Source organism: Charadrius vociferus, unplaced genomic scaffold (genome assembly GCF_000708025.1).
Source record: "Charadrius vociferus isolate BGI_N301 unplaced genomic scaffold, ASM70802v2 scaffold65, whole genome shotgun sequence".
NCBI lineage: Eukaryota > Metazoa > Chordata > Aves > Charadriiformes > Charadriidae > Charadrius > Charadrius vociferus.
The window spans coordinates 3,566,443-3,591,810 of NW_009649293.1; positions in this window are offsets into that span (position 1 = coordinate 3,566,443).

Here is a 25,368-nt window from a genome sequence, read left to right on the forward strand (position 1 = left end):
AGATGAGAGAATGTGAAAGATTACTATAACTCACAGCTTAAGTGGCTTCTCTTTTTTGCTATTCCTGTCCCAGGTAGTCTATTTCTACCGTTCTATTCTATATTATTATTAGAATTGTGTTTATTCCGATGATGTGATATTTGTACTTAAAAAAAAAAAGTAAAAAAAGAAACTGTTTATCTTCTTATTTGCAGACTCAACCAATTGGCACCTACCATATAAAACTTGAACACATAGTAACTTTTTTTCTTTTCAAGAAAAAATGCTGTGTTGCATTTGCAGAGCTGTGGGTATTAATCTGCATTTAGCATTATTTTCAACTTTTTGCTCTCAATTCATGTGCAATTAAGTGTGTTCTCGGCAGCAGCAGTTGTGTGATACATGTGCAAAGGTAAATTTCCATTTTATAAATGTACTTTTAAATGCATTATTATTATAGCACCTCAAAGGCCAGTCATGGCTGAGTTCCTGTTGCATGTAGTAGCAAAGAAACTGTGATCCAAATGATAATGTCTGCTTCACCAATTTCACATGTTAACAACACTAGGAAAAAAAAAAAAACAAACACAACACAAAAACATTGGCTATGTCCGTACAAGGCTTTCAGGGAAACAAGAAGACAAAATGTTGGATATATTTTCTGAGTGTTTTGTGTGACATTTCCTGTTAGCAGTGTTCTTGTTCTTTGATTCAGGCCTAGATTTTACTTTAAAGACAATTGAAGTGGTGAAAAACAGGGGCAAGGAGAGTGCTAATGATTTTGCAGTACAGGTTTGCTTCCTGGCTTTTTTATATAGTAGTGCACCACTAGACACGAAGAGGAGTATGTGCATCTTTCTCTATGGAAATACGCTGTGTTTGCAAAAAAACCCCAAATTTTACTTTCAGCATGACCAGTATACATGAGAACTCAGTCTTTCCAACCTGATAGAGAAATAAATTGTGTACAACTAGTACCTATTTTTTTCTTAATCCAAGTTTCAGTCTCCAAGGAGAAAAAATAGTTTGAGCCAGACAAAGTGGTCTAGTGTCTTTGATAGAGGTTATTCTGTGAGTCAGATTATGTATCAACACTACCATGATTTTGTCTGATAATTTAGAGACACTACCTCTTTACAGAGATGCCACTTTGCCGCCTTCTCATTCTTTATGTTGCTATTAAAATGCTCTGATTTTTAGAGTCTTCAAGTAATACAAAAACAGCAGAGCATCAAACCTTGTGAGGGTACTTCAGAACTTCATCAACACAGCTCTTAGGAAAAAAAGATGATTTGCCATCAGTTTTTAGTTAAGACAAAAATCCTGTTCACATGTCTCCAAATTTATACAATATTTGGGAACTAGGCCTCTTAGCATGTAGGTTGGAAGCCTGAGTAGAGTTAGACACGAAGTGAGGACAAAAATTGCACTGAGACTTGCAATCTGTGTGTCTACGTCAGGCTGCCTGTAGCTCAGAGGTGTAAACATAACCTATAACATCCTGCACATATGTGTGATCTGTAGTGTCTCGAGGCATAAACATTGGAATTTCATAAAATACTCCTGCCTGAAGCTGGCCATGAAACATAGGTTGCAAGACATAACAGGTGCATAATGACTGAACCATGGTGATGAGGTATGACTCATTTAGCCAGACAAAAAAATAAGTTGTGTTTGGTTTTATATAAAAATATCATTCCATGGTCTGTACTCTGTGGCTGGAACTTTCCCTAAGTCTGTCTCTTAAGCCATATTTCTGTCCAGCCAGTGTGGGTAAATGTAAATTCGGCCTCAAGCACATTCTTCAAGGTAACATAGATCTAGCCTTCAGAAACAAAGTATTGATCCATATGGCAATAGTTCAAAAATCTATAGAAGAATGACACCATAGGGGAGGTAAATACAGCTGAATAGGTCATAGTTACAAAATCTTTTCTGGTTTTCCATTCTATTTAATTTTCATTGACTTTTTTTTTTCCAAATAGAGTTAGGCATAAGACAATTATTGTAACATTTTTTAATAGAAGCTGCAGCCTTGTGTGTCCATTGTAGCAGTTCATCTATGACTGTATTCCAACAACGCACCCTCATGTCAATTTTACTGGAAACAAAAGCAAGTAAACAAAAAGTACTCAAAAACCCAACTGACCAAGCAAACAAACACTGAATTTATTTCAAAGTTCAGCATATGCTTATGTTCTTTTTCTAGGGGGTGAATGAATAAAAACTGAGAAAATCAGATGGATGTGATTTATTGGTGGGAACACTTAAATGTAAACTAAAACTGTTTGTGAGTAGAAGGCTAGAGGCACAGTATTATTAAAGGAATTGTAACTCTTTGTTGGACTCAAGAGACCAAGTCCCCAAACCCTTTGAATTTGGAATTTTAAAAAGTCCAGGGAAAATATAAAAGGAAATTAAAAGATTAGGAGGAACACTAATCTAATGTTGTTCAATATTTTGCTACAGCTCAAGGAAGGCCCTGTGCCTGAAGCATTACTTCTAATGTTATGTTCCCCTTCTAGATTGTATTTTATTAATGTTTTCTTTTGTACCACAGTGTGAAGGGACATAGAGCTTTTATCTTGTATTTAAAATTAATGAGGAGTATATTACTTTACTAGGAAAGGACATCAGAAGAAAATCTTTTCCCTTAGAAAAGGAAATACAGGCTCATAAGCAAATTTGATTTTCAGTTCTGGAGCTTCCTGGCTTGTTTGACAAACTATTTAAAGTGCTTTTGCTGAAGTTCTTACATTTTTATGCTATACTGATATTTGCAGAGTAACCTCTTAGTTGCATTGCATGCCTTCATTAAAATCTACATTGTGATAGCAAAAATTCAAGATAATAACTTGTAGTTTTTTAACTAATCAAAGGGTCTTCTCTGTATATCTTGCATCCAGTTCAGATGTGCTGAAGCAGTATCTTGTAACTAAAAGACATTGTCATCTAAAAGTTTTAGATAACGTTTCATTATTTGAATCACAGAATAACAGAATGGTAGGGGCTGGAAGGGACCTTCGAAGATCATCTAGTCGAACCCCCCTGACGAGCAGGTTCACCTAGGGCAGGTTGGACAGAAACACATCCAGGCAGGTTTTGAAGACCTCCAGAGAAGGAGACACCACAACCTCTCTGGGCGGTCTGCTCTACTGCTCTGTCGCCCTCAAAGTAAACAAGTCTTTACTCATGTTGAGATGGAATTTCCTGTGTTCCAGTTTGTGCTTGTCGGCCCTTGTCCTGTCACTGGTCACCACTGAAACGAGTCTGGCCCTATCCTCTTGACACCCACCCTTTAGATATTTGTAAGCATCAATGAGATCCCCTCTCAGTCTTCTTTTCTCCAGGCTAAACAGACCCATGTCTCTCAACCTTTCCTTATAAAAGATATGCTCCAGTCCCTTGACCATCTTCACAGCCCTTCACCGGACTTTCTCCAGCAGTTCCTTGTCTTTCTTGAACTGGGGAGCCCAAAACTGGACACAGTACTCCAGATGTGGCCTCACCAGGGCAAAGTAGAGGGGAGGATGACCTCCCTTGACCTACTGGCCACGCTTTTCTTGATGCATCCCAGGAGAGCATTGGCCATCTTGGCCACAAGGGCACATTGCTGGCTCACGGTCAACTTGTCCACCAGGACTCCCAGGTCCCTCTCTGCAGAGCTGATTTTCAGCAGGTCAACCCCTGACCTGTACTGATGCATAGGGTTATCCATTCCTTGGGGCAGGACCCTACACTTGCCCTTGTTGAACTTCATTAGGTTCCTCTCCTGTCTGCCCAACACTCTAACCTGTCCAGGTCTCTCTGAATGGCAGCGCAGCCTTCTGGTGTGTCAGACACTCCTCTCAGTTTTGTGTCATCAGCAAACTTGCTGAGGGTACACTCTGTCTCCTCATCCAGGTCATTGATAAATATGGTGAATAAGACTGGACTCAGTACTGACCCCTGCGGAGCACCTCTCGTTATAGGCCTCTAACTAGACTGCTTTGCTGATCACAACCCTCTGAATTCTGCTATTCAGCCGGTTCTCAATGCACCTTACTGTCCACTCATCTAACCCACACTTCTTAAGCTTACCTATGAGGATGTTATGGGAGATGGTGTCAAAAGCCTTGCTGAAGTTGAGGTAGACAATGCTCAGTGCTCTCCCCTCATCTTCCCAGTCAGTCATTCCATCATGGCAGGCTATCAGATTGGTCAAGCATGATTTCCTCTTGGTGAATCCGTGTTGACCACTCCTGGTAACCTTCTTTTCCTCCAAATGCTTTGAGATGACATCCGGAATGAACTGTTTCATCACCCTTCCAGGGATGGAGGTGAGACTGACTGTCCTGTAGTTTCCCATGTCCTCCTTCTTGCCCTTTTTGAACATTGGAGTGACATTGACTTTCCTCCAGTCCTCAGGCATCTATCCTCTTCTCCTCGACCTTTCAAAGATGATGGAGAGCAGCTTCACAATAACATCTGACAACTCTCTTAACAGTCGTGGGTGCATCCCGTCAGGGCCCATGGATTTGTGGTTGTCAAGCTTGCCTAAATGATCTCTAACCCAATCCCCTTTGATCAAGGGAAAGTCTTCCTTTCTCTAGGCTGTCTCTTTTAACTCCCGGGCCTGGGATTCCTGAGGGCCAGCCTTAGCAGTAAAGACTGAAGCAAAGAAGGCATTCAGTAGCTCCACCTTCTCTGCATCTTCTGTCTGTCTTGAAGCTAATGGCTCTCCAGCTGAACCTGAACCAAAATCAGTCTTCCCCATTAAGATTCAGTCTTAGAATATGTCTACCACTTCATATGACAATCTTTTAATTACTGGATAAAAATGGTAGGGATTTTTCCACACACTAGCACCTGGAAATACCTCAGACCATCATAGCTCTGACAAAAGGAAACCCTGTCATAACCAATATCACCAAGGCTGGCTGAAGTAAAGAGTGCATCCTATGGAAATTTACAGGTTAATCAGACTTTCTTTAAACTTATAAAGTAACTTTTGATACCTTAGCTGCAGGTGTCTTTCTCCTATGCTACAAGGTGTTTGAGAACCCTCTGCACTCTCCTGCAGACATTTGAGACCTTGGGACTCTATGTGTGAAATGTAGGAGTCAAGTCAGCAGTCTATCCTTGTCACCTTCCCCACCACCCTTTCCCAAAAACAGTGTTCTTGCCAAAGTCACAATGAACATTCTGTGATTTTCTTAGGATAATTAGGTGCTCATAGAAAAGTATGTCAATTGAGTAAATGAACTGTTTATTTCTATCAAATTGCACACTCTACACATTAGAAAAACTCTAAGCTAAGTATTTTGATTGATTTTTTTTAAAGTTCCTTATGCATTCAACTGGTCTAGCTTCTAAGGGTTTTATAGAAGTTTCTTTCATCCTGAATAATACAAATACAGGACAATGTATTTATTCAGTTCAGCAACTCACTATGTTTTTCGTCACAATAAAATTGGAGGCAACTAAATTTAAGGAAGATTAATTCTAACCCATGTGATTAAGGTAGCCAGTACGTAAAAATCATAGGATAACAAACCAAATACACAAAACAAAGCAACCGGAATGGGGGTAATAAGAAAAATACAAGATGAATTATAGTTCACATTAGTTTCTTCCTGAAACACCAAATAGGAAACAAACCAGTTCAAATTAAATTACATTTGCAAGAGTTCATTAGCCCCCAAAAGATCAGGCATGTGACTTGGCTATTTGAATTTCTACAGCTGTAACTATGCTGCTTTATTTGCACATACCTCAAGAAAGCCCAAATTCTTTATTTACTCATCAGAAAACTGATAGATCCTCACAAGTTGTCCAAACTGTTTTGTTTCTGTGGAAATTGAGTTAATGACAAAGAAATGTAGGAATGGCAAGTATTCACCCCCTCAGCTAATATGGAGTCATGACATGGGATGGGTGAAATAAGATTTAGTAACTCCAAAACAGACATACTTCACAGTGCAGATGAAGCCTAGCACAAGGGATTCAGTAATCTTGAATAATTTAACAGAACTCATATTCATTTACTTAATCTTACCATGAGTTTCCATTTAAACAAATTTAATTACATGCTCCCAGTTTTCCTGAAGTGAGGGCCATAGCCCCTAATTGCCACAAAGATTAGAAGACAGATGCTCATTAACAAGATCCATTGGTATCTGGAATGTCTGATTGCATTGTATTAAATTAAAAAAAAAAAAGATCCAGCATAGGTCAGCATTCAATAGAGATTTATTCAGAGCATTTTGTATAATTTGCTACCTTTTTATGAGTTCCTTTAGAAAATAATAACAGTAATAACAAGAGGACTCTTACTGTATTGTCTCTGCATAGTAGTTTTTTTTTCACCCAGTTATATATGGTAAATACATATGTTCACTGAATGACCCAAAATTATAAAACGCAGTCATGTAACTTCTCATCCTCATTCAGAATGGTTTTGTTCTTTTTATCAAGCAATCTAGTGTCAAATGTCTGGGAATTGTTGTTTTCTAGTCTATTGGCAAAAAATTATAGGTTTTTATTCTAAAATATAAAGGGAAGAAAGTGCTGGAAACCAATTTTCAAAATGCTGTAATCATCTTGGATTATCACTGTTCTTATTAATCTAGATGCTGTTATTATTTATTATTCTTTCTTTTCTGAGTTTATACTTCAAAAAAACATTGAAATTTGCTCACAGAAAATTGATCTTTCAATTTTCTTTTCATATTTATTTGTTTTATTTTTATCTTCATTAAATACTAAGTCATGTTGAGTCATCTGACTCTTTTAGGTTATTTTACCCATCTCTTTCTACCCGGCATGAAACTCAGCAGGGTTCACAAAATAAACTGAATTCCAGGAGAGTCTTAATAATTTTTTTCTTGCTTATGTTGTTTTGCATACTTTCTGATTATGTAATTATTATAGATATTTTTTCCCTTGGGATTTTCTTTCAGTTTGCAAAGGGAAATATTGCTTAGGATCACTCTGAGAGTACACCTAAGAAAAGTCTGGGACTTTGACGTATGTTTAATTCAGGCATAATTAATTAAAAGCATATCTTACAAAGAGAAAACAATAGCCACTGCACAAAAACATCTAACAAAAAAAAAAATTACACAACCAGCTAAACCAGTCCCCCTCTACACACATAATTTGATTTACTCTTTCAAGAATGTGTTTATACTATATGTGTTACAAGAAAATGGATAGCAAGCAGGTTTTAGATGTTAGGAATTCTGAGGAGATCACCAACCTTTCTAATCCAGGGTATTTTATCCAGTTCTGATAGACCTCTCTTTTCTTTGTGAAGAAAGTGAGTGTATTCCATCATTCAGAACACACAAGAACATATGCTTCATTATGTTACTGTTAGAGCCTAGTGAAGACAACTGTGGACAGGCGAGGTTTTCTTCAGTGACTCAAAAGACTGATGTTAGTAAGAATTTCACCAGAACAGAAATTCAGCAATGAATTTAGGGATGGAACAAGAATTTTGAAGATATTATGGAGGTATTTTTCAAATGTGGAAAACCAGTGAAATGTCCAAGGAATTAAGACTTCCATTTTATGCTTTCAAAGTGATTTTTTTTTAGGTTTTTTATTGAAGACTTAATCTTCAGAATCCTTCTAAAATAATTTACTCTTTTGCACTCCTTATAAACCTGAGGACTTTACCCATGAACAATATTAACCACTCAAGTGTATTTATATGCATTTTAAGTCGTTTTATCTTATGATTCCAAATGAAATACTAGTTATTGATAGAACTGTGGAAAAGCAAGTATCATTCCAGATTTATCATAGTATAGGGCATTAAGGTATCCCCTCATACATATTTGGTTACAGATTTCTACTAAGGAAATGCAGGAAGTTTAGATCTCCATCTGAAGGGATGAGAGGCTATTTGGGACACCCCAGAAGAGCAATAAGAGCAATATTGTTATTATTATTTTATAGCAATATTTACATTTTATTTGAGGATTTTTTTTCTGTAAGAGAATCACATGAGGGAAAGGGCTCAATCCTCCATTAGAAAAAAGTCTAGGACAAGTAAATGAAGAGAGAAAAAAAGTGTGGTAGACAGTCATGATAAAATGCACTGAAATATTACATCCTTTCTGAAATATTGTATCCTTTATATGGCATTTTTTTGAGCTTTTCAGATCTGTAGCAGAAAATATTGTCCGTATAATTCTACAGAATTTTCAATAGAAGATCAAAGCTTGTCTGCACTGTTGAGAAGTTGTTAAGAACAACTACACTTGGAGAAAAGAAGCAGTATAGTTAGATCAGAAAGTCTTTAAACTAATGGAGCTTGGATCATATTCTATTAGTGAATCTTCACCTGCCACAAAAACATTCAGCTTTTCTGTGTGCAAGTTACACTACCTACAGCACACTTTTAGTCTTTCTCTGAGCATATAGGTGATTATCCTTGTACCACTAGTGCTGAATAAAAAATTCAAGCATTAGACTCACTCTCTGGCTTTATACAGAATGTGTTCCATTACAAAACGGTGGTGTTTAACTTGACCAACAGTATAAACCAAAAGCAGTCAAGACTGTCCAGGAGTAGTGTGGTGCAATTTGTAGGATTATTTTTATAAAAGTCTTTTCCTGTGGCTAATTCAATCTCCAGCTATTTCCTTTGTTCAGTAGAAACAAGCATTAAACGTTTCAGGTAACTCCTACAAGTGGATAAAAATGAAAAGTACCATTTGCATAGTCATTAGCATAGACACCTCTTTTTCGTCAAATATATACCAAATGACCAATCTACACTGAGTGGTTGATGGCAATTACTTCTGAAATTAGAAAAAAGCTGTTACTAAACTAGTGAACTTCATTAGCCTTATTTGCATGAAGTACAAAGTAACTGTAATCTTAGAAAAACTCAGAAAGGAATATATTTACTTGGTGTTCCATTAGAATAATTTCAGTGTCATGCAGCAACAAATTATATCCTTTTATGTAAGTCAGTAAAATATGGGAACGCCACTGGTGCTATTTCATATGTGCTATAGCTCCACAAGTAACCAATGAGTGCATCATATTTACTAAATGAGGATGTGTAAGGAGATGCTTCTGAATTGTTATTTTATGAATAAGATGTTTTAATAATGCATTGATTCATCTCCATTTATTGTGTAAATACATGGCAGAACATTATGTGTACAAAGGAAAAGCTTCACTCTTCTTACCCAACAGATCTAAAAAGACCCTGCTGCTATCTGCAATCTTAGTAACAATTAAGGGTACACCCTGTGCTGAAGTCATACATTTGTTCCAAATGCTCAGTATTCATCCTTCTCTTAACAGAGCAGAAAATACTCTAAAAAGGCAGACATTTTTTTAGGTTTTATTCTAATAATGTGAATTTGTAAGTAATTTATTAGGTATTTTAATGAAGACAGACTTCTGTACAGGAAGCTAAAAAGACAATATTCTTTTATTTGATATTTTTCTTAAATAATAGTCAGCACCATCTCCAGTTTGCCCCCCTAATATGCCGGTTAGGAAAGGAAAAGACCAGCTTCTGATCTGTATCCTGAGGATCACTTCAGCATATTCAGCTGCTTAAAGACAAGTATGTGCGAAGACCGTGTGCAGATTCAGCACCTGGGGGATCCTTTTCTAGGCTCAAACACCTGTTGGACTTCCTTGACTCCATTTGCAGGTGGTGCTTGCCAGCCCTGTCTCACGGCCAGGTTGTCAAGCTGTGCAATCACCTGAACCTCAGGCTCTCACGCAAGGGTGTGGGGAGCAAGACACCAACATGAGGTGTGGTGGAGCAGGGTCCGCAAAATCATAGCCCTGCAGTTCCTCAGCCAAAGAAGTCTCACTTCAAGGCAGGGAGATCACCCTTTGCCTCGTTCTCATTCTGCCCCAGTGAATCTCTAACATCGCTTCATGGAAACACCTAATTTCAATCCAAGGACTCTTTTCCCAGCAGGTTAGGTCCCTTTGCTTTGATGTATATGACACTTTTCTGGAGGCTATTTGAACTGCCTGAGCAGCAAATTCAGCACAGCTCTCTCACCAGTTGGGCTGAACAGACTTTAATCACTGACCTCTTCCCTTAAACCTTGGCTCTTTGTACACATGTCTCTGAAAGGAAGTATTAGCTCCTGCTGCAGTTTGGGTAGAGCCAGATTCGGCAGGTGTGAGCAGACCACTTGTAAGAACAAACCCCTTCCTGAGCCCGAGAGACAAATGCCAAGCTTGCCTGGAAGCAGAGCAGCAGGTACCTCAGGAAATGTCATGCAGGACACTCAAATGCTTTTCAGGGTTAAGTTTGCAACAGATGTGCAACACTTGAAGAGGGACTGGGTACATACAGGCCAACGGTATCATAGCAGGTGCCTAATTATCTTCACTGATTTAGGCCCATAATCCGTAGTTAAAATGTGCACTAAGGAGAATATGTATAAAATTCCCCTGAACTTTTATTTTCAGTGGGCTGTAGAGGCCACTTTAAAAATATTTTTAAAAATTCTTAATTCATTTGTATATAGCATATTTGTGCTGACCATTATGTTATGCACCGTAAAAGGAATATCGTTTCTTAGCTTGAAAAAATCACCACACTATAAACCAAGCAACAAGTAACAATATTTTCCCTAAAATGACATCCCGTGCAACCTGACTGAGTTTTCCTCTCTGCATGTAAAGCACTAGGGCAAGCGAGACCGACCAGCATTATGCATAATTCTGTTTCACAGATAATAGTGTTCCTCTCTGTGTGTGTACAAGTGTGTGTGTGTGTTATATAATTTAGAAAAAGAAGGAAAGCAATTACTTTACAAACAACTCAGAATTAGTCCTCTTTCCTGTGTTTCCAATTTGGCTGTTTTAAATATATGGTTAATATACAAGAACAACTTCTTCTAGATACTTTGCTATAGAAAATCTTTCACACAGTTTTCTCTTGTATTTATTCTATTTAGTACTATGGCACTGAACAATAACATGAGTTTGTAATTATCCAGACATTTTCTAATATCGTGACTTAGCACTTACAGGCTTTTGGGTGATGGTTAAGCAATTATTTTCCATCTGTCAACATGCAACCATCTTGATACAAGGAAAAATCCATAAAGGTGTCTGGTTGGTTGGTTGATCAACTAAAAAACTGTATCAGCCTCACAGTACGCAGAATGACTTGAATAGCTTTAGTACTTCTGTGCTATTTTGAAGGACTTTGTACTGAAGTACCTAAACCATTTAGACTATGAGGGTGGTTATTGTCCTCCCCAGAATAAAGATACCAATAATGCGAGACGCTCTATTGGAGCATCTATTGGAGTGTCAATCTGCCCCTTTCACTTCTTGGCTCTCCCCGTGTCAGGAACAGGGAGACAGTGCCATCCTGCAGCCGTCTCATCCAGGGAACTTCTGCTGCCTCTTAGCCTCCTCCCTGTTACATGATGTGCTGTAGCACAAAGAATCAGAGGAATTCACCAAGGTTGTTCTCATAATGTTTTGGACTTGATAGAATGTGTTACTTGTCTGTTGTTTTAAACTTCCTGTTTGCAGGCAGTTCAAAGCAGCAGAGGATAGTAAACGCAGAATGCCTTTTCCAAGACTCTTCTGGCTTTTTTTCTATTTACACAGTTTCTATCCCACTTATCACAATGGCATCTAAACACTTTTCAGTGTTAAAGATGACAATTACACTGACGGCTTTTCTAAACCTATTGAAGCCTGCCACTGGTTGGCACAGCTTCCTCTCAGCTGCTAGATACGGGCTATGAGATTGCCAATAATTTCAGAGGCTGACAGACCAGCAGTGTTTCAGCCCAGGGATTACCCAAACGTATACCCTTTTGGCTGGTGTCTTAGTCTGTCAATTATAAGATTTCATCTCAGAATGCTTCTACATGCCAATTTTAATTGTTGTCAAAAAGCTGGTGTGTATAGATGCAGACACATAGCACTGTTAGAGTTCATAAGACAGCAGACAACAGTAGGATAAAGTAGGTGAAATGCCAGATACCTGTGGAAAATTTATGATGGTATGTGACTGCATTGAGTTTCTATAACATTATTTGAGTATAAACAAAATAGGCCTAGTAAGACTTTATTCTTCTCTTCATTACAGCTGTGTTTCAAAAATGACTAAAAAAAAATAGGAAGTTATTTGTAGCCTGTCAGCCATCTTACCAAATTGTCGCTCCACATATGTTAAGCAAATTTGTCTTCAGGGAATACGAACCTTTTAATGAAGAAAACAAAGAGAACTTTTACTTCTCTGTTTACCTCGTGCATCCATCATCCTTGTACCTCAGTAATAGTATTCCAGTGCCATTTAGAAAGTACATTCTGGAAAAATATCTGCTAATCAAAATACTGATTTCTGAATGCTATCTTTGGGAGATTTTGAAATGTCTAGTTATGGAGTTAAGAAGTTCGTCTTGCCATGTAAATTTATGTATGAGAGCATTCAAAAATTTCTCTCTGAAAAGTTAATGATCCAGACAATGACACGTTAACCTTCTTCACTCAGCAGGATATGGAAACATGAGTCAAGCATGGTTTTAGTGCCAATGGGCTATTGTCTTAGCTGGTATAAATTTACATGACTTTATGAAATCCACACTTACTTTCAGGATCTGAGGATCTTCAGCAACAAGTTAAAATTAGATAGCCCATTACAGCCTACCTAAACTACAAGTTACATCCCGCCCCCTGCGAATGATAACATGAACAAGATCTCATATATTAAGTATCTTAATAAAGCACACCAGATAAGCCAATACAGGCATTTTTTAGGCATCTCAAAACTCACATAATATCATTGTGCCTTGATTTATCAGGATCCTTTCCCATTCACCACGATCATTCATAGCTTATTGAAAGTGCCCATAAAATTACATCAACCAGCTCCCTTAGTCCTCATGGGCTCATCCATGGACTTACAGGTGTCCAGTTTGCTTACATAACTATCTGTTGACCTGATTTAACCTGGTTTTTAAGTTTGTTTAGTTTTTTCCTCTGTTTACAGATGTTTATCCCCAGCAGATTACTCTTTGGGTAAAGAGACTGGCCTTTTTTCTTCTGTTTCAAGGCAATTGACCTTCCCCAGAAGCTGCATCAGAAACCAAGACTGTTTCCTCAGGAGTGTGGATGCAGTAGGCTGCAAGATGGCTGAAAAGCATCTGCTGCTATGGTGAGACAAATAACAACTACATTTTAAGATTTCAGAAAACACCTAAAACCTAAACTTAGACCAAGAAACAGAACATATATTGTGGCTGTATTTTAATGTAATTGATGCAGCTGCAGTATAATCTTCATAACAAAATATATTGCATAGGAAATTAATTTATTATATTTGTCACAGATACCAGCCCAAATAAAGTTAAGAGGTTTTTTCACCAGATTACATGAAACTAGAGTTGCATGTTTTGTCTTTTGTCATCAAATATTTCCATATTTTTTGATGGGAGAAAGACAACAAAAACGAGTGTACATATCCAGAGAAAAATCTTACATTTTGTTATTTGTCTAGGCAGGTTTATGACGTATGCTATCCCTGAAATGAGGAAGTTCAACCTTCTTAGCACTTAACATATGCCTACACTGTTGGTAGTACTATGGCTTTCAAAAATGTCCTAGATATGTCACCCTCAAACATAACACCATGAACTCCCATTTGTTAATCTGAATTAATGAGCAGATGATGTCCAGCTAAGGATGGCAAAAATAATAATCATATATTGTTAGGGATGTTTCATGTACACGTACATGTAGTATTTTCTGAGGAGTAAATCCTTTATCACAAAAAATGTCTATGTTCTTCCTACTTATGTAAGCATCCCTAATGTCTTTTCAGGGGTATAAAGACAAAATTTGTTTAAACAGAAAAAATGTAGCTACATTATCTTTTTAGTGGTTTTTTTTCCTTGATTTTTTTTTGGTATAATAATTGTTGACACCAGAAAAAACATGTTTTGTGATATTTTTGTGCTTCTATTTTTATAGGAGCAGAAAGAATTTGAATATTTGTTATTGAATGTTTTCAAAGAATAATTTAATATACTACTAATACATTTTAATACTTCTACAAAACACATGAGATTTACTGAGACTAAATTAAAAATGTATGCCATATTTTCTTCTACTCATCCATGCTATTCAGTGTCTAAAATTCAATGCTTTCTTTTTTTTTTTTTTGGTGGTAATGTGACATTTTTTGCTATTTTTATATTTTAATTATCAGTAGTTATAACAAATGAGTATTTCTTGGGACTTTAAAGATTTTTCTCAAGAGAAGGGGCACAGAAACAGTGCCTAGAGACATTTTTGTTTAAATTATACAGCAATTAATTTTCTTCTATTTTGTAAAATAGAAATTGATTGAAATATTTAGACAAATAGCCATTGTAAAACAGTAAAAAAGTCCAGCTAGTTATCTCTCTGAAGATATATATATATAAAACTATTTTTAAAAAAAATTCTGAGGAGTAGCAGTATAGTACTTTTCTGTAATCTAAAATAGTTGTATCTAAGATTATTGAAATTATATTGCTACTTCATGTATCTTTTGCTTTAGAATACATAACTATAATGGGAACACTCCCTCAGAAGTATAAATTTCATATTCAGATGGTGGGATGGTTCAGTAAGACTGCCCTAGTTCAGATTAACAGGTTCAGAAGAAAATGTACAACCCTTCAGTAAGAGGAATTCTGGAGCATTAAACACCCCCCGACACATTCCTAGTTCTGGATTGCTTCAGAGGTTGGAGCTGCTCTTGAAACAGGGCGTACAGTAAAAATAGAGTCTTCTCAATGTCTTGTAATGTCATAGAATCATAGAATCATAGAACGGTTTAGGTTGGAAGGGACCTTAAAGATCATCACATTCCAACCCCTCTGCCATGGTCAGGGATACCTTCCGCTAGACCAGGTTGCTCAAAGCCTTGTCCAACCTGGCCTTGAACACCTCCAGGGATAGGGCCTCCACAACTTCCCTGGGCAACCTGTTTCAGTACCTCACCACACTCAGAGTGAATTTTGTTTCTTAATATCTATTCTAACTCTACCTTCTTCCAGTTCGAAGCCATTATCCCTCATCCTATTACATGCCCTTGTAAAAAGTCCCTTTCCAGTCTTCTTGTAGGTCCCCATCAGATACTGGAAGGCAGCTATAAGGTGTCCCCGAAGCCTTCTTTTCTCCAGGATGAACAACCTCAACCATCTCAGCCTGTCTTCATAGGATAGGTCCTCCTCTGATCATCTTCATGGCCCTCCTCTGGACCAACTCCAACAGATCCGTGTCCTTTTTACGTTGAGGGCTCTGAAACCAGATGCAAAATTCCAGGCGGGCTCTCATGAAAGTGGAGTAGAGGGGCAGAATCACCTCCCTTGGCTTGCTGGCCACACTTCTTTTGATGCAGCCCAGGATACGGTTGGCTTTCTGAGCTGCAAGCACACGTTGCCGGCTTGTGTTGAGTTTCTCATCAACCAACACCATCAAGTCATGTCTTCCTGACTGACCAATCTTGACTCCTCCTATCCCTTTCTAGACCATATCTCACACTGAGGGACTGTTCCTGAGCCTATAAACACCTCTACCATGATCAAGAAACACTGAAAAAAGTATAGCAAAGAAAAAGGGAAGCTGGTGATTCTTCTTGCTATGTTTTTTATCACTGTGGGTCCCAGTCTGGGAAAAAGTGTGTTTCAGAGAGATAATAATACTAATAATATTAAGGTAGCATATTTATTAATAGCTTGGGTATTTTAAAAGATTTATTCACTTCCAGGTCCTCTGAAACAATTTCCTACATTTAATTTTTGAACCCATGCCAGCGTTTTAACCCTTCTGAGGCTAGGGAAACCTGTTTATGAAAATAAACTTGTTTGTAACTGCAGTGCTAGCTGCATAATATTTTTCTGAAAATCTTTATGTTGGTATATTTTATGTTATTATTTAACTTGAAACCTATAGCTTGTGCTGTTTTGTGTCATTAGAAAATGATGGACAGAAGTGTTTTGACGCTTGTCAAAACAGAGCTGTGAGAAAATGGGAAAAGCAAGATTGTGCATCATCGAGAGATGCATTCATCTGGCCAAAAAAAAAAAAAGAAAAAAAAAAAAACCACAAACCCAAAACCAAAGCAAGAGAAATAAAACAAAACATCTTTTTTTAACCTTTTTTTCAAATATTGCAAAAAAATAATACTTCTTGGCTTTTTGTGTTCCTTTCAAAACACTTTCAGTTACAGCTTTGAAAATTAGCTCAATAGTTGAAGGTTTTGAGAAATCATTTAAAAATAAATAAGAAAAAAGAAAATTCATCTTTTAACATGCAGGAATAGTCAGAATAGCTAAACCAAGACTTAGCTCCCCTCCTCCATCCTCTTCTCCCTTCACTGGCCTGTGGGACCAAGAAGTTCAGTAAAGCAGTCTGTGTTGGACCAGTCCTCTGAGTGCTTTGTTGAATGGACAAGAGGGCTGAGGAACTGCTGTTCCTTGGAGGCACAGGTGGTTCTTCTGCCTTTGTCTGTGGTGCAGGGATGTTTTCCTCATCATCCAGAGCCCTCAGCCCACGGACTGTGTTTTCTCATCATCATAGCCTGGGGATAAGACATTTGGAACGTAGGACTCTCTTTGCCCACGTACGCAGGATCTCCTATAAATCTCTGTGCTGCAATTCTGAAATCGAGCCAAGGGACCGAGGGTTAATCTTCCCCATAATGAGCAACATTTCAGCTATGCGCTGGTTGCTGTTAATTTACTGTGTTTACCAGTTACCTAGTGTTTCTCTAGGGAATCCATTTTGTCCTTTCCACAGCATATTATTCATTGCTTGTTTCTGTGGTATGTGTTAAAGAGATTTTAATGTAAAAAACCAAACAAACCAAAACAAACACTAAAAAAAGCAGCTATAAATCTCTAGAATGAATTATACATGTTTTGGAAATCAAAGTTTTTGCAGTCTGTTTTCTTCAGGCATTCTGTAGAAGTATATGTTACACTGGCTGAGGCCCAATTTCAACACATTCGCCAAATTCTAGTCAAATATATATATTGGTTACAGCATTACTGAAAAGAGATTTTAAATACTTATTATGAGTTTTTCAACTTTGAGATCTTTATTTTGGCAGTATAAATAAAGATTGTAGATGACCATACTAAGCTCTCTTCCCCAAAACATACTTTAGCAGAATAAATTATAGATACTTGAATCTGACAAGTTTTCATTAATTTTAAGAGATACCTACTAACTTGTTAGGAACTTTTATGAGTTCAGTAGGTATAAATCAGGACAGTTCTATAGGAATGATGCTGATTTATGTTCTATGAAGTTATAGCCTATAGACTTATCTTTCTAGTTTCACTCTTGTAAAATGAGTACCTTCCATTTCCACAGAAATCAGAGCTAGTTAAGGGGAAAAAGGATCTTATCAGATACCTCAGTAGATTGCAGGAGAGAACTCCTGAGCCCACAGGCTGTAATCCATGCTAATGAAAATATTTTGCTCTGTCTTGCATGGACATCACAAAATGGTTTAGAAGTTAAGGACAGTGAGTCTATAAACCTGGATCCTATTCCCAGCTGAGTCTTGATTTACTGCTTTTCTAGCATACAGAAGACAGATCTTAACAACCTTATCAAAGTTCTGGCCATCTTATCTGGTTTCTACAAAAACTGGGAGAGGTTGCTTCTTATCATCCGAAATGTCCTGTCAGTGTGGCATGAAACTGCATGCTGGAGCTTGGAATATTGCAATAGGTCTTACTTAAAGACATATCTTCTAGGAACTTAGGTGAGTACTTTTGTTACTTTGTGCATTTTTTTGTCTGTCTGTGAGGTCAGATTCACATCCATGGAGAATGAACAATTTCCTCTGTCTACATGTTTGCACATTCTCTATCAAAAGAGGAGACTAATCTCAGCTAAGAGCTTTTTATGCTTTTATAAACTAAAAATGCCACAGCATAATTATTTTAAGTGGAACTAATTGCATAGGTACAGCAATAACATCTCCAGAACACTTTGTTGTTGTTTTCTGATGTGTTACAAAAGATGTGTGTATTTAGTCATTCTGATTTGCATTCTGCAACTACTGTTCGTAACTAACAGGAATGTTAATTGAACATATATACTTTTTAAAAGAAAAAATAATTTTCAACAATGGAATTAATGAATACTAGCCATGAAGACCTACTTTAAACAGATACAGAAGCCCTTTCCGAGATTACAATTACATGTTTTGTCCAAATCAAACAATGAACTTGAAGTACTGGAATCAATCTGTTCATCGTGTTTACTGATATCTTTGTAGCACTATAAGCGAACATGACTACCTTTACCCTTTGTTCACCCTATACTTGATCTGTGTGCCCACCTGATCAATATGTACACTGTTACACAAGTTGTCAGACTTATGTTTAACCTGCGTATGTGACAACATCACATATGTGTTAAATGGAACTGACTGAAAATGTCTTGAACAAATAAATAGATTCTAATTACAACTGCAAGGGCTACATCTGCCATATTCAGGGTGAAATACGTGTATAGAAACAAGGAATTCTGTATTTACCAACTAAAACTGGTAGCATCCCACAGATATAATATCTTACTACAAGCCAAATCCTTGTCTTTTTGAAGGCAAAGACAAAATATCTGTCATAATCAAAAAACATGAATCACAATTTTGAATTATTTTACATGTAAACAAATTCAGTTAAGAGAAGAAAATGAAGCTTTAAACTTTTGACATATTTTTACATAAGAAAATTGTCAAAAATGCTTATTTCTGTTTTCATCTAATTGAAAGGTTTTTCTGACTTTTTAATACACTTTTTTTAACTTAACTCAAAGAAGCTTGTTAAGAAAACATTCAGACTAATTTCACTGAAATTGCAGGCACCTTGTCTCATTATAAAGTTCAAAGCACTTCAAATTTTAATGAAGAATATTGATATTCATATTGAAAATGTCAGCATGAACATTTGTATTTGTTATTAGAAATAAAGAATACAATTTAAAAATAATTTTATATTGCCAGCAAGATCTTAATTTTGAAAGGTTGAAAAATATTTATTGTTATAATTATTGAGCTCCTTCATCTGAGACGAACAACTTATTGTTAACTATTAGAAAAATATGTAATCAAAACTTACAATTTATTTTCATGAAACAAAAGTCAGTAAGAGGAAAGCAGGTAAATTGTATTCCTTAAAATATTTTTCATAGCTCGGGAGAGTCAGAAACAGAGCATATGCCAGAATGTAGCCTGGTAAAAATATTAGATTAGATTGAATTTTATAATTCCTTGATTAGATTTAATTTTATAATTCCTTGATTTTTTTTTTTACTCCAGCCTGTGAAAATGTTTTTTATTTTATGCAGTTCTCACTATTTAACTCGCACTTATCTACAAACAGGTCTTTTTTACTGACAATGCTTTTTGCTTTCATGAATTTTGCTTTACATATTATAAAATAACATGGCATATTTTCTATAGAAAGATCTCCAAGCTGCCTTCATACCTAAAACGTTTTCCTTTGAAAATGAGAAATATGCCTGAAAAGTGCCTTTAGCATTTGGAAATTCTTTCAGAAACTCAGAAATTTGATTTTTATAACTTATTATATCACCAACAGCTTCTAGCACAACAGAGTCAGGGCAAACAGGAGTTCAGCTGCTACTGCAATATTAAATAATAAAGACGATTTCTATTTGGGTATTTTTTGAAGCAGGAAAGGTTTTCTATTTGCTCATTTCCTAACTCAAATGTGCTTAAGAGTTAAATTTATTGACTTTGACATTAAGCCTGTGAGTTGAAGGGTACCAAAAGGAGATTATTTAGAACAGGTCATCTTTTGCTCTGGGCTCAGCACCTACAAACGCAAATTTTTGAACATATATTAAAAACTCCGTATGGCATATGCACTGGTCATAGCGTTCTTACTGACATGATATAAAGTCCTCTGTACATTCACAGGTCAAATTTAAGCATAGAAGTTCCAGCATATAGAGCAGCCTGTCCTTTCCTTTTCAGCTATAAGGAGTCCTTCAAACCAGATTCCTGTCCTTAAAACTGTGTTGCAAGGGCAGTTCCCGTGTCCTGATCTAGACTATTACATGGATGTAGAGACAAAGAAGTACTGCTCATCATTTACAGGTGTCTGAAATGTTACATATATATGAATGGATCAAGTCACATTACAGACTCTGGTCAGAGAATCAATTACATATTTGAGTTGCAAACCAGCTAAATTTGTGTTCCCGAGTTTTTTACCCTACTGTACATTCCAGAATTGCCAATTTACTTGCTTTTTATCATCTCAAAGAGAGACTGGGCTCATGCAGAGAAAGCAATTCTGATAAATACACGCTTCTCAGACTGCACTGCCTTATAAGCTATCAAAGCAATTTGAAAATCAATTTGATGTTTGACAGGGAGCCAGTGTATTCCCTTCAGGATACAACTGACATGCTGAGGCCACTTAGTGAGGGGAAAAGTCTGACGATACCATTTTGCCAAAGTTGGAGTATCTTCAGTGCTTTCTCAGAAAAATCATAGAATCAAATATGATAAAAGTCTAACCTAGAGGTCAAAGTTCAAAACATTGGTACCTATAACACGTACCCTCAACTGGCACAGCTGGTTTCTGACTAGATTATACCATTGCATTCTCTTTTTTTGTCCTTACACTGTGATAGGACTGTCAAGGGATGTAGTGAAGCACTCATAAGTTCCCAGGCATTCTTCATTAAGCAGTAGGCATTAGCAAACTAGAGAAAAAATTCCTTAGTCTGCTGGGGTCATTCTCTAATACTTTTAAGTCATTTCTTCTGAGATGACTCAAAAGACTAATTCTTGAAAACAAGGATTTTTTTTTTGTTTGGTGTTTTTGAAGGTTTTTTTTTTTTTCCATTTGAAATGATCAGTGTATATCAAATTATTGGTATTCATAAAATATTTCCTATTGAAATTGTTTGGGTTTTTTTCCAGACTATTTTCATAGCTATTTTGAATTATATCAATGAATTTTTTTCTAGATGTCCAGCAACTCAACATTTCTATAGTTATATTAAAATCAATGGTATTACTTTGAGTTACATGAAAGGAGGTATAGACCCATTGTGCTTTGAGTTGAAAAGTTGCAGCAAACGCTTTAGTTTCAAATGGAAAAGGGCACAAATATTCTTGCAGCTTACGAATATATTTATTTGGAAACAGATTTTTACCATAGCCAAGAAAGATGAAATTTGTAGTATTCTTTTGAAGGTTTTAGACAAGATAATGATTGTAAATGGTCTAAAACCAGAACAAGTATATATTGCTTCCCAAAAGACTAATCAATCAAGGATTGCTCAGATCACCATGAGATAAAATTGCCAAAACCTTACAATTTAAAATTGTAGTACGAGACATTCTACAAGGTTGGTCAAAATGACTTTTTGATAAAATTTTTAATCAAAATGAACAAATTACAAAATTTTAATTAGAAGCTAACAAATTGACAAAGAATGGAAAAGCTTAGAAAAGCTGTAAACGTCCTCATTGAAAGTGAACTTAACTGTGGATGACATTGACAGTCTTGACAATATTAGTTTTTCATAGTGATCCGTAGATCATGGATAAGAATTTTAATGGACATACTGAGACATGGAACAGTTAAGCCATTTGTCCAACAACATGTGGGAAGTCTCTTGCAGACTTAGGAATAAAACTGCTTCACCATCCTGTCCTTAATACTATTTACCTTTTCATTAAGTCATTCTCCTGCCACAAGACGAACTGCTTTCCTTTTAAAAAACATAAAACCAAGCAAGGATCACTTTGGTACCAGCTGGCAATGAGCATGAGTAAAGGACAGTGTATCAGCTACTAGCCTGAATTTCTTTTCAGCTAGACTTGCAGCATAATACCATTTGAACCTCTGTTGATTTACTGATATATATTTTCTCCTATTCATTTCCCATAGTCTGTTGTGTCATGTGGGTAATTTATTTCTTGAGAGATGTAGCTGTTATCACACTTCGGGCCACGAAGCTGTATTTTTCTTTCTTTAATGTTTCTGTGCTTAGTTATGCTTACAGAACTCCTAGGAAAAGAAGGTGTACTTTGTCATGAGGCATAAATCTTCTTCACAAAGACTTCTTTAAACTCTGAATACATTCTTAGGGAAGGGAACTGCATCAGTAGTTTAGTTGTACACCAGGTAACATAGTTAGCACTATAAGGCTGTGGCAACTGTGATTAGTATTACCATTGCAATAGTGCCTGAAACGTTGCTGTGTAACCCAGACACAGAAAAAGATTTGTAAGGAGTAAGGAGACAAAGTGTGAGTGAGTTACCTCACCTGTGGTGCTGTTCTTCATTTTGTCAAAAAGAAAGGAATAAGAAAAACCCAAACCTTTGCTATATAAATACAGTACAAAGCAAAGTGATCTGGATAAGGATAAAATGTCCTATTAACTACAGAGATTAGTTTGCTTTTAACAAGTCACAATTAATTTTTCTTTCCTCCATTTCCCAGCCTGCATACAGTTTCTTCCTCTTGCCTCTTCAAAATCTACAGTCATTCAGTCAGGTCAAATTTAGGCCTGCCGATCAAATTATTGCTTTAGTAAGTCTTACTGAACTCACCGCTTTCACCTTTTGCTTTTTTTGCTAATGCATTTTCAATGATCATGTTAATTTAGGTAAGAAGTAACTCATTTTGCTAGTGCAAATCGATGCAATTTCTTTTGTGTAATTTTACATACAGACAGCCCAGTAATCAGTGGCAGATGAACAGACCTTAATATTAGAAAAAACTAGCTAATGCTATGACAGCTTATAGTTTCACACAAGGTAGAGGTGAACAAGAAGGCAAAATATTGGCAAACCATTTAAGGGGAGAGTCGTCTAAAAAAGAACAAATTTGTTTTCACAAGTGGGGTATAGGACTAAAATACATGAGGCAGTGTGTACAGTCCAGAAATTAGTTTTTATTATGTGTTCTAACGTAAATCAATGATCTGGTTCTTACCCATTTACTTCTGTAAAAAATAAACATATTGAATATACGTTGCCTATCAGGAAAAGTATATGTGATGAAAAGTATCCTCAACACAACAGAAAAATATCAAATCAAATCCTGAGATACCTGTATTAAAGTACAATTAGGCTCCACAAAGACAAATCTATGCAGTGGGATTTTTCATTTACTATTTTACGTGATGAAGAACAAGACTTCCTAACAGATCTTTACACAGGTAACAGCATGTGCTGTGCATAAATATGGGTGAGGTCAGTAGGTCAACTTCAAATAAGAACTACAAGCTTAATCCTGTCATGGGAGAGCAGAAGAAAATATCAGTTGCACTTAATATTCTTTTCCCTGTAAGGCAATCAGTAGTTCTCCAGGTAATAAACCTGCAATGCTATTAACTAGACAAGTCAAGGAAAGACCCCTAAGCAGCTATAGAAATGACAGCTACTAATAGCAATATTTTTAATGCTGAAATGCTGGGATGCTTACCTTTAGTCCCAAATTCATGGTACTTGCATTGTCATTTTCTTTGCTCACTTTTGAGCTATTGGTATTCAGTATGAAATTAAAGCTGAATTGTATGTAGTTAATGAGGAGATATTATTCAACAAGCACCAGAGCAATCTCATTTAGTACATTTTTAATAACTTGAAAAAAAAAATAATCAAGGTTTAAAGGAAGAGTCATGAGCATGATTTCTTACCACAAGTTACTGTCAGGAAGACCCTACATGACTGCCAATCATCTGGACAATTATCAATATAGTATACTGTTCTGGTTTCAGCTGGAAGAAAGTTAATTTTCTTCAGACTAGCTGCTGTGTTTAGGACTTAGTATGAGAATAATGTTGATAACACATATTGGTTTAGTTGTTGCTAAGTAATGTTTATATTAACTCAAGGACTTTTTCAGCTTCCCATAGAAGCTGAGAGGGAGCACAGAAACTAAAAGCTGTCCAAAGGAATATTTTGTACCATAGATATCATGCTCAGTATATAAATGGGGGCTGGCAGGAGTCTGTGACTGCTGCTCAGGATAGGCATTGCATGACTCATTTTGTATATTCTTTTAACATTTTTGTTGTTATTATTATTATCTCTTCCATTACTGTTATATTAAACTGTATTTATCTCATCCCATGATTTTTTTTTCTTTTTCTCCCTCTTCTCCCTGTCCCATTGTAGGCAGCAGTGAGTGAATGGCAGTGGGCGGCAGTGAGAGTATGGTCCTACCTGGGTTTAACCCTGATGGGGTTAAACCAAAATATAGACTTGAACTGAGGGTCAAAACCTGACTTGTTGCAAGTGAAGAATTACAATGGGAATAAATTTCAAGTTTAAACACACAGGGGTATACAACATTTGCCGATGAAATCTTAACATCAAGTATCACCTTTGTCTATCACCAAACAGATGTTACAATCTATGGAGACAAAACTAGGTGACTGTTACTGCATGTAGGAGGAAAGACATGATGAGAAGAGATATAATTATTTTCTCTTCTCTCCACATTTCATTCTTTCTGCCCTTCAAATAACATTAGGAGTAACAAAATGTTTTAGCACTCTTTAAGAAAGAAGCCTTTTTATTCTTTGCCATACTGGCCAGCTAGTTGGACAGCAGAAAGTATGGAATAAATCAAGGACTGTTGGGAGTATCTACCTATTCTTAGGTAGGTATGTATATGTGGAAACTATTATTATCTTTGTGTTAGTATTAACAATGTCAAGAAAAAACTTAAAGTGAGATTTAAAATTAGTAATTCTACTACATCCAAGAAAGAAATAAAGCTGAATCATTTAGGGATAGACTACACTGAAAATAAACAATAATATATAAAAAAAACCCAAAAAAACACAAAACAAGACCTCAGAACAGACAAGATACAGCAATGAGAAAAGTTCTTTGCATCTACCAGGGGAGTTTGCTTATACCGTTTGCCTGAGAACGCCCTCCCAACATGAGCAAAACCTACCAGGACAGTAACAGCTGTTTCCAAAGAGAGTAAGTTGTTGGATAAGCACCTTAGTAGAGGGCTCAGGATGAGAACTAAATTTCTTCCTTTTTAAAAGCATACCTTCAATTTAAAACAAAGACCAAACAAAGTGTGGAAATACATATAAAAAATATTCATGCAGCTTAACCTAAGGTTGGTTCAGTTATTCGGTTTCATTGATTCATCCTGGCCTAATTATTTTTAATATAATGACAGTGAACAACATTTTCTGTGAAACATCTGCTGCTGGAGTCCTTGCTAGCTAGCAAATTCAGCAGAAAGTGTGTGTGCCAGAACTATGCTGAGAATCTGTGTATGCCACGGCACGTCCATCTGCTATATACAACACATGCCAGTCTCTTCAGTGTGTGCTGGGAAGACAAGGATGGAGTGTAGGGA